This window comes from Phascolarctos cinereus, unplaced genomic scaffold (assembly GCF_003287225.1).
Source record: "Phascolarctos cinereus isolate Bilbo 61053 unplaced genomic scaffold, phaCin_HiC Scaffold_5;HRSCAF=322, whole genome shotgun sequence".
In the NCBI taxonomy this organism is placed as follows: domain Eukaryota; kingdom Metazoa; phylum Chordata; class Mammalia; order Diprotodontia; family Phascolarctidae; genus Phascolarctos; species Phascolarctos cinereus.
In genome coordinates, this window is record NW_027555958.1 from 451873626 (window position 1) to 451885659 (window position 12034).

The 12034-nt window shown below is 39.4% G+C and overlaps 1 long non-coding RNA gene across 3 annotated transcripts in view; it reads left to right on the forward strand.

The window, feature by feature from the left end:
• The window catches only part of LOC144457860 (uncharacterized), a 79301-nt gene that overhangs the window by 21540 nt on the left and 45727 nt on the right, over positions 1-12034 (forward strand). For all 3 annotated transcript variants that reach the window (XR_013487435.1, XR_013487436.1, XR_013487434.1), the window contains exon 3: positions 6936-6996. This is a non-coding gene — a long non-coding RNA (uncharacterized LOC144457860). The remainder of the gene's footprint in view (positions 1-6935; positions 6997-12034) is intronic.

Below are 12034 nucleotides of genomic sequence, written 5' to 3' on the forward strand. Positions count from 1 at the left end.
TTTGTTTGGTTCCAAAAGGAAGAAGCAGGAGCAATGGGGGAAGGCGCATTTAGGTTTGATATAAGGAAAAACAAGGGCAGCTAGGTGGAGCAGTGGATAAAGCATTGGGCTTGTCTAGTTCAAATCTGGCCTCAGACACCTACTGTGACCCTGGGCAAGTCACTTAACCCCTATTTGCCTCAGTTCCTCTTCTGTAAAATGGGGAGACACCGAAGAAGGAAATGGCAAACCCCTCCAGTATCTTTGCCAAGAGAACCCTGTGGACAGTGTCCATGGGGTCACGCAGAGTTGAACACAACTGAACAACAGCAACAACAACGACAAAAATAAGGAAAAGCTCCTAAGAATAAGAGCTAGCGCAATTGAGATGGGCTGCCAAGGTAGGCAGCAGGCAGCTCTTCATAGGAGGTTTTCAGGTGGAGGATGGGTGACGTGTCAGGAATGCTGCAGAAGAGATTGGGTACTGGATGACTTTAAGGTCTCTTTCAACTTTGAGATTCTATGAGGTCCATTAAGACTGATGCTACTGATTGGGAGTTACTATGGGCAAGTCACTTCATTTCTTTCCAGTCAGTTTTCTCACCTATAAAGTGGTAATACCTCTTGAAAGATGGAGATAGTATCTCCACTGCAGGATTGATGCAAGAACATTATGTATGGAAAGTGTTTTACAAACTTTAAAATGTTATGGCAATATCAGCTCTTATTATTATGAATGATGAGCATCAGCTTGAGTGTATAAGCAGAACACCACCACCTCTCACACATACCCTACCTGACTAATTTTGGCACATCAGCACCCTTCCAGATTTAGATCTCTGCCCAACTAAATTATCTTTGCTTAGTTCATTAATTTATGAGACCACTTTTCATTAGAGGGCTGCCAGAATGTTTTCAAGTGTTCATTCATTCATTTACCAGCTCACTTAAGAAAATATGGTCAGGAAATATGCAATCCATTACTTTTTTCCAGAGATCTGTGAAACATGGGTTATAATTTTTAAAGTGGGAAAATAAATAGGACTTTAGCCAAGGGAAAATAGTGACAGGAAAAGGATAATGTGAATCCCCATATTTTGCAATTATTTTCCATGGGGAGGATAACAGAAGTAGAAAACAGATTAAGAAAAGGAGACATTGGCACAACAAAAGTGAATGACCCACACCCTCATTTCCCCCAAAGGGTCTTACTGCTGGACTACTTTTATTTTGATCTAGACAAGTGATTTCACCAGAATGGCGAACTCCTGCCAATCACTGCAGATTCGGCAACTTGTCTGTAACTTAAAATCTTAGAGGGTTTCCTGGGGCACTGAGAGTTTAAGTGCATTGGCCAGGAGCACCCAGCTAGTTTAAGTCAGAGGCAGGAATTCAATACAGGTCTTTCTGAATGCAAGGCTGACTCTCTGTCCTGATAATTACACTATGCTGTCTCTCATGCCAGACCCGTTATTCAAACACAGACAGAGAGCCCAAATAAGATAAGGATACACTATTTCTCTGACAATAACATCTGGAAAATTACCTCTCAAAAGCATTAAAAAATAAGCTATTACAGATCAGCCTCAGAGAAGGACTGAGGATTCGTTTAGGCAGATAGCCAAGAACAATTAATTTTGACAGAAAGAAGATGTAGACTCAGGGGAGTGACTTTGGGTCCTGGTTCATCTAGATATTACCTGTGTGACTTTGGGTAAATATCTCCTCTCTGGGCCAGTTTCTTTACTTGCAAGATCAGGAGGTTGGATGAGATGATCTCTTACACTACCTGCAGCTATCCTAAACCTCATTTTTTTTTCAAGGCACCTAAACCATCTCTTCACCCTCCTTTTTAGGAGAGGACCTGGCCTCCTACTACTTCACTGAGAAGATAGAGGCTATGAGGCCATTATTGTTTACCCATAAAGTCAATGAGTCAGTCAAGAAACATGTATTAATCACTTACTCTGTGCCATGTACCCTGCTAAGAGCTGGGGATACAAATAAAGGAGAAAACGATGCCTGTACTCAAGGAGCTCCCATTCTAATGGGAGGACAACATGTAAATAACTAGGTATATACAAGATATATACACAGTTGATGGGAGGTAATCTGAAGGGGAAAGGCTTTAGCATCTGGCGGAATAGGGAAGGCCTCCGGCAGAAGGTAGGGTTTGTGTTGAAGCTTCAAGGAAGGCAGTGATTCTAAGATGACATGAAGAGGGAGAACATTCCAGGCACAGAGACCAAGTCATGGAAGTAGGAGATGGAGAATGCAGTGTAAGGAACAGCAAGTAGATCTGTGTAGCTGGATCAAAGAGTGTGTAGATGGGAGTAAAGTATAAGAAAACTGGAAAAGTAGGAAAGGCCCAGGTTTTGAAAAGTTTTATGGTAAACAGAGGACTTCATCCCTGATCCTGGAGATAATACGTAGCCACTCAGGAGCACCAAACATGGGGGCGATGCAGTCAAAATGATGCTTCAGAAAAATCACTTTATCATCTGAGTAGAGGATGAATTAAAGTGGGGAGAGACTTAAGGCAGGGAGACAAGTAGACAGCTATTGCAAAGATGATCCCTTGTGGAGCCAAGATGGTAGACTAGCAGGAAATATAGCGCTCTTCCAACATAATTCCTCTACAATGATCTAGGAAATACACAGACAATCTTAATCAGGAAATCTGAGAGAAAAACAATCACAGTGAATCATTTCTCCAGCCCTGGTCAAAGCAGTGAGACAGAAAGAAGATCTGTGGACACTGGGTATGAGATCTGGCCAAGGGCTAACTCACAGAACATTGCGGCACATAAGAACTGGAAGAGGACTGAGGCTGTGAACCAAAGTAAAAAGACACCACAGGTGTTCGTTCACCACCTAGGTCCATGGTATGGATCCAGGGAAGACTGAGGAGAAAATGTGAATTTTGATGTGGTGTTCCAGAGTCAGAAGCAATGAGGGGGAAGGAGGGGTAGACTATGTACTGAGTGAGGAACAAGTTTAGAATTTACAGGTAGTTTTGTTCTGACCCCAGGAGCTATGAAGGATCTCGCTTCCATCATCCAGCAAGCCTATAGTAGAATAATAAGGACAGGAATCCCAGATCAAATGGGAACCTGCAGTTCTATCATTCTGAATCTATAGAATTATATGGCTGGCTGGTAGTAGCTGAGTCCAGCATTAGTCTACTGAAACTTCCACCTACGGGCAAGCCAACAGAAGTGTTGCACAGATCCAAATCCAGGTCAGGAACTTGCAGAGCTCAGATCACGAGAGCAGTGATCAGACTTTTCTCTGGATTATAGCACTTTGGGAGTGCTAAAAATTTGGAGGTCCCCAGACTAAGCTGTTTCTGAGATCCTGGAATAACACAAAACTGAATACCTTCAAGAAAGCAGCAGAAGGACCCAAGAGGACAAAACTTCAGCTCAGAATTCTCCCCTGAAGTGTGCAGAGCCTGGCCCTAATGTGTCATGAAGTAGGCTCAAAAAATGAGCCAGCAAACAAACAAAAGAATCTCATCATAAAAGGTGACCAGGTGACAGAATTGTTGCTGCTGCTGCTGCTGCTGTTTGTTCTTCATTCTTGAAGAGGACCATGACATCAGAGAGGTGATACCATGACTTACAAGTAAATTGGATCTAAGTGAGAGAGGGCTGTGCAAAGTTACCAGCCTTACTTTCCCCTCCGGAGCCATCTGGTTCCAGTGGCCATATATGGATCAGGACAACTGGAGATGTCCCAGGATGCAGTGGAGGACCTTAGCTTTTTCAAGCTAAGGTCTTTAACAGGTCTCAGTTTGACTGAGGCAATGCCCATTCAGTGATTAGTGCTTAATAAAAATGAGGCAAAGAAACTCTTCTTAAAAAAAAAATAGATATAGGAGGGGAAGATCCTCAGGGTTTCTGGCAAAAACAGAAACAATTGTTATTTACATTCATTCTGAGCCAATCAGGGCCCAAACAGTGACCAAGTAGGGCTTAGTGTGGAATCAGAGCAATTTGGGGTTAAAGCTGGTTTTTAAGAGAAAAAAAAATGAGAACAAGAAAAAAAAGTTGCAGAGAATAAAATTTAAATTCCCTTTAGGAAGAGCACCTACAGGTAGTGGTGTGAAGAGAGAAGAAAAAAAGAAAGAGAGAAGGAGAGAAAGAAAGAAAGAAAGAAAGAAAGAAAGAAAGAAAGAAAGAAAGAAAGGATGGAAGGAAGGAAGGAAGGAAGGAAGGAAGGAAGGAAGGAAGGAAGGAAGGAAGGAAGGAAGGAAGGAAGAAGAAGAAGAAAAGAAAGAAAGAGGAAGGAAGGAAGAAAGAAAGAGAGAAAGAAAGAAAGAAAGAAAGAAAGAAAGGAAAGAAAGAAAGAAAGAAAGAAAGAAAGAAAGAAAGAAAGAAAGAAAAAGAAAGAAAGAAAAAGAAAGAAAAGAAAGAAAGGAGGAAGGGAGGGATAGGAGGGAGGGATGAAGCAAGAGAGAAAGAAAAGAAAGAGGTGACAGCAACACTGAAAACATAATTCCAAAAGAAGGCAAAGACTCCAAAACATCCATAAGTAAAACCTCAAAGAAAAAAACAGCTTATACACAAGTTCAACTAGAATTTCTAGAAGAAATGAAGCAAAAGATTTTCATTTGTTTCTGTTTTTTAAGAATTAAAAATTATTTCAAAAACCAAACAAAAGTGTTCTGGGAGAAAGATTCATGAAGAGAATTAACAATTTAGAACAAGAGGCATAAAATTTTATTTAAAAAATAATTCCTTGAAAATTAGAATAGACCAAATAGAAGCTAATTACATGAGACAAGAAGAAATATTAAAACAAAGCTAAAAGGCTGGAAAAAATAGAAAAAAATATAAGGTATCTCAGAGCAAAAATAGGTTTCCTAGAAAACATATTGAAGAAAGATCATTTGAGAAGCATTAGACAACCTAAAAGAAATGACCAAAGAAGAGCCTAGACATCCTATTTCAAGAAATCATAGAACTACCCAGATCTCTTAGAACGAGAGAGCAAAGTAGAAATAGAAAGAATCCATTAGCCATCTCCTGAAGAAAAACCCAAAATGAAAACTTCCAGGAATATAAGAACCAAAATCCAGAGCCTCAAGGTCAAAGAAAAAAACACCACAAGGAGCCAGAAAGAGAATTTAAGTACAAAGGGGTCACATGTTGGGATCTTACTCAGTTCAGCAACTGCCACTATAAAGAAGCAGAGACCTGGGAATATGATATTCCTAGTCAGGCTTACAGCCAGTACTAACTTACCCAGCAGAAACAGAGCGGGGAAAATGAACTCTTAATAAAATAGAGGACTTCCAAGTATTCCTGATGAAAAGACCAGAGCTGAGTAGAAACTTTGAAATATAAACATAGGAGTCAAGAGAAACACAAAGGTAGACATGAGCCAGCAATCATGAGGGACTGGATAAGGATAAACTGTTCACATTCTGATGTAGGAAGATGATACATGTATCCCTTAAGATGTCTATCATCATTAGGGGTCATAGAGAGTGTCTAATTAGACAGAGGGCCTGGGAGTGGTTCTGTTACACTTAAAAGAAGGATGGAAAGGAAGGGAAAGAGGCATACACTGAGGGTAAAGGGAGAAGGGATAGGAAGGATGATAGAAATTATGTCACGTTATTGGGATACACAAATAAAAGTCTATATAAGGAGGAAGATGTAGAATGAGCAACCGCTGAACCTCATTTTTATCTGAGCTGGTCAAAAGAGGGAAGAATATACATACAGAGTGGAGTATAGAAATACATTTCACACAGGGAAACAGAAGGTAAGGGGAGGAGGAAAAAAGGAGAATTAGAGGGAAAGTGGATTAAGAGAGTAATTAGACAAGCAAAACTAAGTAAGGAGAGTGGAACTGAAAGAAAGACTTGAAAGAAATTATAAGAATCTGTTATTGGGCTCTGAGTAAGGGAAACAGAAGAGGGGCAGGGGAACAGAAACATTATACCAAATCTACGGCATTAGTGCTGAGCTTACTCCTTGTCTCTCATTGCCCTCTTTTTCTTTATGAAGAATGGGTATGAAACAAAGAGAAGGAAAAGTATAAGAGGACAGGATGGAGAGAAATATACAATTAACAATGATAACTATGACTGGGAGTATCATTAACTCACCCATAAAACAGAAGAGTATAGAAAAATGTATTAGAACACAGAATACAACAATATATTCTGTATACAAGAAACACCCTTGAAACAGAAAGCTACACACATAGTTAAAATAAAAGGTGGGAGTAAAATCGATTATGCTTTAGCTGAAGCAAAAAAAAAAAAACCCAACAAATTGGCAAAGCTGACCTCCCCACCAAAAAAAAGGATAATGATAGATTGTAGAAGCTGTGAAAAAAAAAAAAAACAGGTACATTGTCCAGGGTCACAAAGCTAGAAAATGTCTGAGGTCAATTTTGAATTCATTCTTTCTGATGTCAAGTCCAACATCGTATCCACAGCACTGCCTCAGTATTGCCTTTGGAGTACTCCCATTGGAGTAAACAATCCTAGATTCTGTATATACCGGTAAGTAAATGTGTTAGAGACTTTGGGAAGGGAATGATTTGTAACAACTATACCACATTAGTAAATACAGTAATATTTATTTCTGAAAGATTAAGTCTGACTGACTAATTGATAGACCAAAAAAACCCAAGCAAACATGAGGAAAAGCACATTGCTGGGAACTTGTGAGTTATAACATGAGGAAAAGGCAACCCCATAATCCTTCAGGGCTTTCCCAGCCTTTTTCTGAGAACCCAGCCTGACAGTTTGAGTGAGAGTAGGGAAAATTACTCCAGAACAATTCCAAGCTTGGCTCCTGACTTTTGACATCATTATTAAAGATAACAATCATGGCTGGCCAATTTCTAGCACTCCATCACACAGAATACTCTCCCCATCCCTCTCACCAAATGCTGTCCAATGGCCTGGCATCATCAACATTTTCCTCTTCTAGGTGGAGCTTCTGGATCCTGCACACAGATTGTTAAAATTGAGTAAGAAGTTGAGACTCACAGGTAGGTCATGGTGCTATGAAGAAACATGTGCTAAAAAATAAAGTTATCTGGAGGTATAATGGATGATTTGGGAGGAAGCTGGTTTCTTTTAATTTAATATCAAGTAAAGTTAATGATCACTTGTTAGGTATGTTATAGAGGGAAATCTTTTTCAGGTATGGCATTGGCTAGATGAACAATGAGCCAATTTAGATACCTAAAATCCTGTGATACTACAAAGAGCTCTTGTATCAAAGTAATGTATATTATCTGCTTTGAAGATGTCAAAGTGATAAAAAAAAATGTCAGTTATTATTATTAATCCCTCTTCCCAAATGACTTCTCTTCAAGACTTTAATGATAATCTTAATGGACCCTACCTCTGTCCAACTACATCTGGAGTAAATTGTTCAGTTCTGGGCACTGACATTTGACATTGATAAGCTAGAAGTCCAAAGGAGGCCAACTAGAATGGTGTAGGGCCTTGAGTCTATGCCATTATGAGGTTGAAGGAACTGAGAATGTTTAGTCTGGAGAAGAGTCCAGGGAGAGGATGTGCACCAGAGGAAGAGTAGGTCTCAGACTCATACAAAGGGCACCCCCAGATCCACACTGGGACACAGAAACGAAAATGGGTGCCAACTGGCAACTTTGTCACTTACTACCCAGTCCTGGATCACAGATCCAGGCTGGAGTGAAAAGGGGACCTGTACAAGGGGACCCGCTTCCTACGTAGGCAAGTTCTAGGTGGTTCCAGGTGGAGATTCTAGAAGGAAGTTCAGAAAGCAGCATCAACAGTAATGACATGACTCAGATGTGGCAGAAAGCAGGATCTCATTTCCAGTGTCTAGCTTAGTCTGAAGAGGAAAAATCAGGGTGGGAATCCCAGACCAAAGGAGAATCTACAATTCTGCTGCTCTGAGCCAACAGAGCTTTCCAGCTGGCTGATGGGCAGAATCCAGCAGCAATCTACTCTTGATCAGACCCAAACTCAGATTAGAAACTTGTAGAGCTCAGACTAGGGTGGGGGTGAGACATTAGAAAAAGCAATAAGTAAGTGTAACTGTAGATCATTTTGGGAGCACTGAAAGCTTACAGGTCCTCAGACTGTCCCCAATATCCTGGAGTAACACAACATTCAATTCCCCCAAGAAAACAGCAACAGGATCAGCCCAGACTTTCCCTCTAGAAGTTCTACAGGAGCTCAACATCCAGTCCAAAATCAGGACGCAGACTGGAAGAATGGGAACATCACAATGAGCTATTACGGTGGTAGTGATGCTCAAGATACAAATGCAGAAGACAGTAACTCCAAAACAACTAGAGATGTTGCCACAGAGAAAAACGTAGCTTGAGCATAAATTCAACTAGAATTCCTGGAAAAAATTAAGCAAAAGTGTTTTAAAAGAGTTTAAAAACATTTTTATAAAAGAAATGAAAATGCTCAAGGAAAAAATTGGAAAAGAAATGAGAGCAATGGAAGAAAGAATTGGAAAGAGGATTATTTGCTTGGCACATGAGGAATAAAACCTTGCTCAAGCGATAAATGCCCAAAAAATTAAGACGGGCCAAATAGAAGCCAATGACTCCAGGAGGCACCAGGAAATATTAAAATAAAGTCCAAAAGTTGAAAAAAAAAAAAAAAAAGAAAACAAAGTATCTCAGCAAAATTAAGTAGGCTGGGGCGGGGGTGGGGGTGGGGTGGGGGGAGGGGGTTTAAGAACCATTAGACTAGCTGAACACCATAACTAGAGTTGTGGATATCCTATTTCAAGAAATGTTAAACAAAACTGTCTATATTTTTTAGAACAAGAGGGCAAAGTGGAAATAGAAAGAATTCACCAGTAAATTCCTGAAAGACAGCTTCAAATGAAAACTCTCAGGAAGTTCCATAGCCAAAATCCAAAGTGTCCAGGTCAAAGAAAAAATACTGCGAAACAACCAGAAAGAAAGAATTCAAGTACCAAGAAGCCACAGTAAGGATCACACATAATTTAGCAGCCACCACTATAAAAAAGTGGAGAACTTGAAATATGATATTCCAGAAGGCAAAGGATATGGGCTTACAGCCAAGAATAACTTACCCATCAAAACTGAGTATAACACGTCAGAGGGGGAAATGGATCTTTAATGAAATAGAGGAATCCCAAGCATTCCTGATGAAAAGACCAGAGCTGCAGAGAAACTTTAAAATACAAACATAGAAGTGAAGAGAGACATAAAAAGGTGGATGTGAGTGAGCAAAGATAAAGGCCTAAACAAGAATAAACTGCTTACATTCAACTATGTGAGATGATACATGTGTGCCCTCTGAACCCTATCATCATAAGGTTTCATAGAGGGAGTCCAACTAGACAAGGCCTGAGAGTAGTTCTGTTGTGCCTTGATGATCTTAAGAAAAGAATGGAAAGAGAAGAGAAATACACGTGGTATGGGGAAGGAGGGAAAGGAAGGCTAGGGAAAATAATTTTGCATGATTGGGGTACACAAGTAGACATCTATACAAACAAGGAGGTGAGGTGGGGGAAGCAGCTAACACTTAAATGAACTGGTCAAAAGAAGCAGGACTACTATATACAACTGTGTGTGTACAAAAATATATTTAACTCAGTAATGAAATAAGAGGAAAAGGGGAGAAGGGGGTAGGGAGAACTAAAGTAGATTAAGGGAGAGATTAGTCCTGAGCAAAACAAACACTAAGGATGTATAAAAATATTTATAGCTCCTTTTGAGATGGCAATGAATAGGAATTAGAGGGGGTGCTCAACAACTGGGGAATGGATGAACAAGTTATAACATATAAATGTGATGGAATGCTATTATGCTGAATTCTAATCAGAGTAATGATTAACTGGGATTCCAGAGGTCTAATGATGAAAAATGCTACCCTCTTCCTGATAGAGAGGTGAAAAACTCAGAATTCAGAAAGATAATTTTTTTTAAATATGGCAGTTTGTTACGATTGACTATATATGTGTGCAACAGATTTTGTTTTTCATGTGTTCTCAATATGGGGAGGCACAGTAAAAAGGCTAATATTTGAAAATAAAATAAAATTTATTTTTTAAAAGGCTACCATGTAGGGGCAGCTAGGTTGGTACAATGGATACAGCACCAGCCCTGGAGACAGGATGACCTGAGTTCAAATCCAACCTCAGACACTTACTAGCTGTGCAGCTTTGGGCAAGTTGCTTAACCCTGATTGCCTCGCTTCCCCACGCCTACCCATCCCTGGCCAAAAGGCCATCATGTGAAAGAGATAATAGGCCTGTTCAGCTCAGCCCCACTGGGCAGAACTAGAATGGATGGAAGTTGCAAAAAAGCTCATTTAGGCTACTTAGAGGAGGAAACTTCCCAGTAAATTAGAACTAACTAAAGGTATAATGAACTGCCTTGGAAGTAATGACTTCTCCCTCACTGGAAGTCTTCAAGCAGAATCTGAATGATCGCTTGCTGAATAAATTGTAATGAAGATTCTTTTTCAGACAGGAGCTGAACTAGAAATGTCCATGAAGGTTTATTCTAACTCACCATCATCTATATCCCACTCACTGTATATAGGCATCTTCCAGGGCTCTGTTCCAAGTCTTCATATCTTCTCACTCCAGGCTTTCTTGTGACCTCATCATTTTCTGTGAGTTCATTTATCACCTTTTTGCAGATGTCTCACAAGTCTATATATCCACCCCTCATCTCTTTCCTTAGATCTAGTTCTACATCAGCAGCTACCTGTTGGATACCTCCACCTGGATGTCTCCATTGCTATCTCAAACTCAAAACATCAAAAGTGGCCCTCGTTATCTTTCCTCCTAAACCCATTCCTCCTAATTTCCTTATTTCTATCAGGAATACGATTATTATCAATTGCAATCCCAAGGGATCAGAGGCTCTCCCTGGGTAAGGACCAGAGTGCAGGTGAAAACAACAATGACCATACCAGGTCATACCACCATAGAGGTATCAAAAACTTCCAAACTCCTAGAACTAGCTCTGAAAATAACAGTGCAAAAAGCCTAAAGCTTAAGATTGAGTGCCTCCCCCACCACACTTGGAACAGAGCTCAACATAGACATAAAGTTCCAAATCAAGAAATAGAGTATGCATATTAGCAAACAACAAGAAAGAACCTGACCATAAAAAACTACTACGGTGATAGGGAAGATCAAGACACAAACACAAACTTCAAAAGAGGACAATAAAGTCAAAACAGCTACAAGCAAAGTCTAAAAGAAAAATGTGGATTGGACACAAGCCCACTAAGCATTTCTGGAAGAGCTAAAAGTTGATTTTCAAACTCAAATAAGAGTGTTAGAGGAAAAAATAGGTAAAGAAATGAAAATAAAGGAAGAAAACTGTAAAAAAAAACTCTTGATAATAAAGGCACCAAAAATACTGAAGAAAATAACACCTTAAAAAATAGAATTGACCAAATGGAAAAAGAGGTACAAAAATTTGCTGATGAAAATAACTCCTTAAAAAGCAGAATAGGCCAAATGGAAAAGGAGGTACAAAAGTTCACTGAAGAAAATAATTCCTTAAACATTAGAATTGGATAAGTAGAAGATGATGACTTCATGAAACATTAAGAAATAATAAAAACAAAGTCAAAAGAACAAAAAATAGAAGAAAATGTGAAATATCTGTTTGGGAAAAAAGCAACTGACCTGGAAAATATGTTGAAGAGAGATAATTTAAGAATTATTGGATTACCTGAAAGTCATGATCAAAGTAAGAGCCTAGACATAATACTCCAAAAAATTAACAAGGAAAACTACCCCAATATCCTAGAACCAGAGGGTAAAATGGAAATTGAAAGAATCCATCAATCACCATCTGAAAGAGAACCCAAAATGAAAATTCCCAAGAATATTATAGCCAAATTCTAGAGCTACCAGAACAAAGGGAAATATTTCAAACAGCAAGAAGGAAACATTTCAAATATCATGCAGCCATAGTCAGGATCACACTAGATTTAGCTGCTTCCATGTCATGGGAGCGGAGGGTTTGAGATATGATGTTCCAGAAGGTAGAAGATCACAGGGATTACAACCAAAAATAA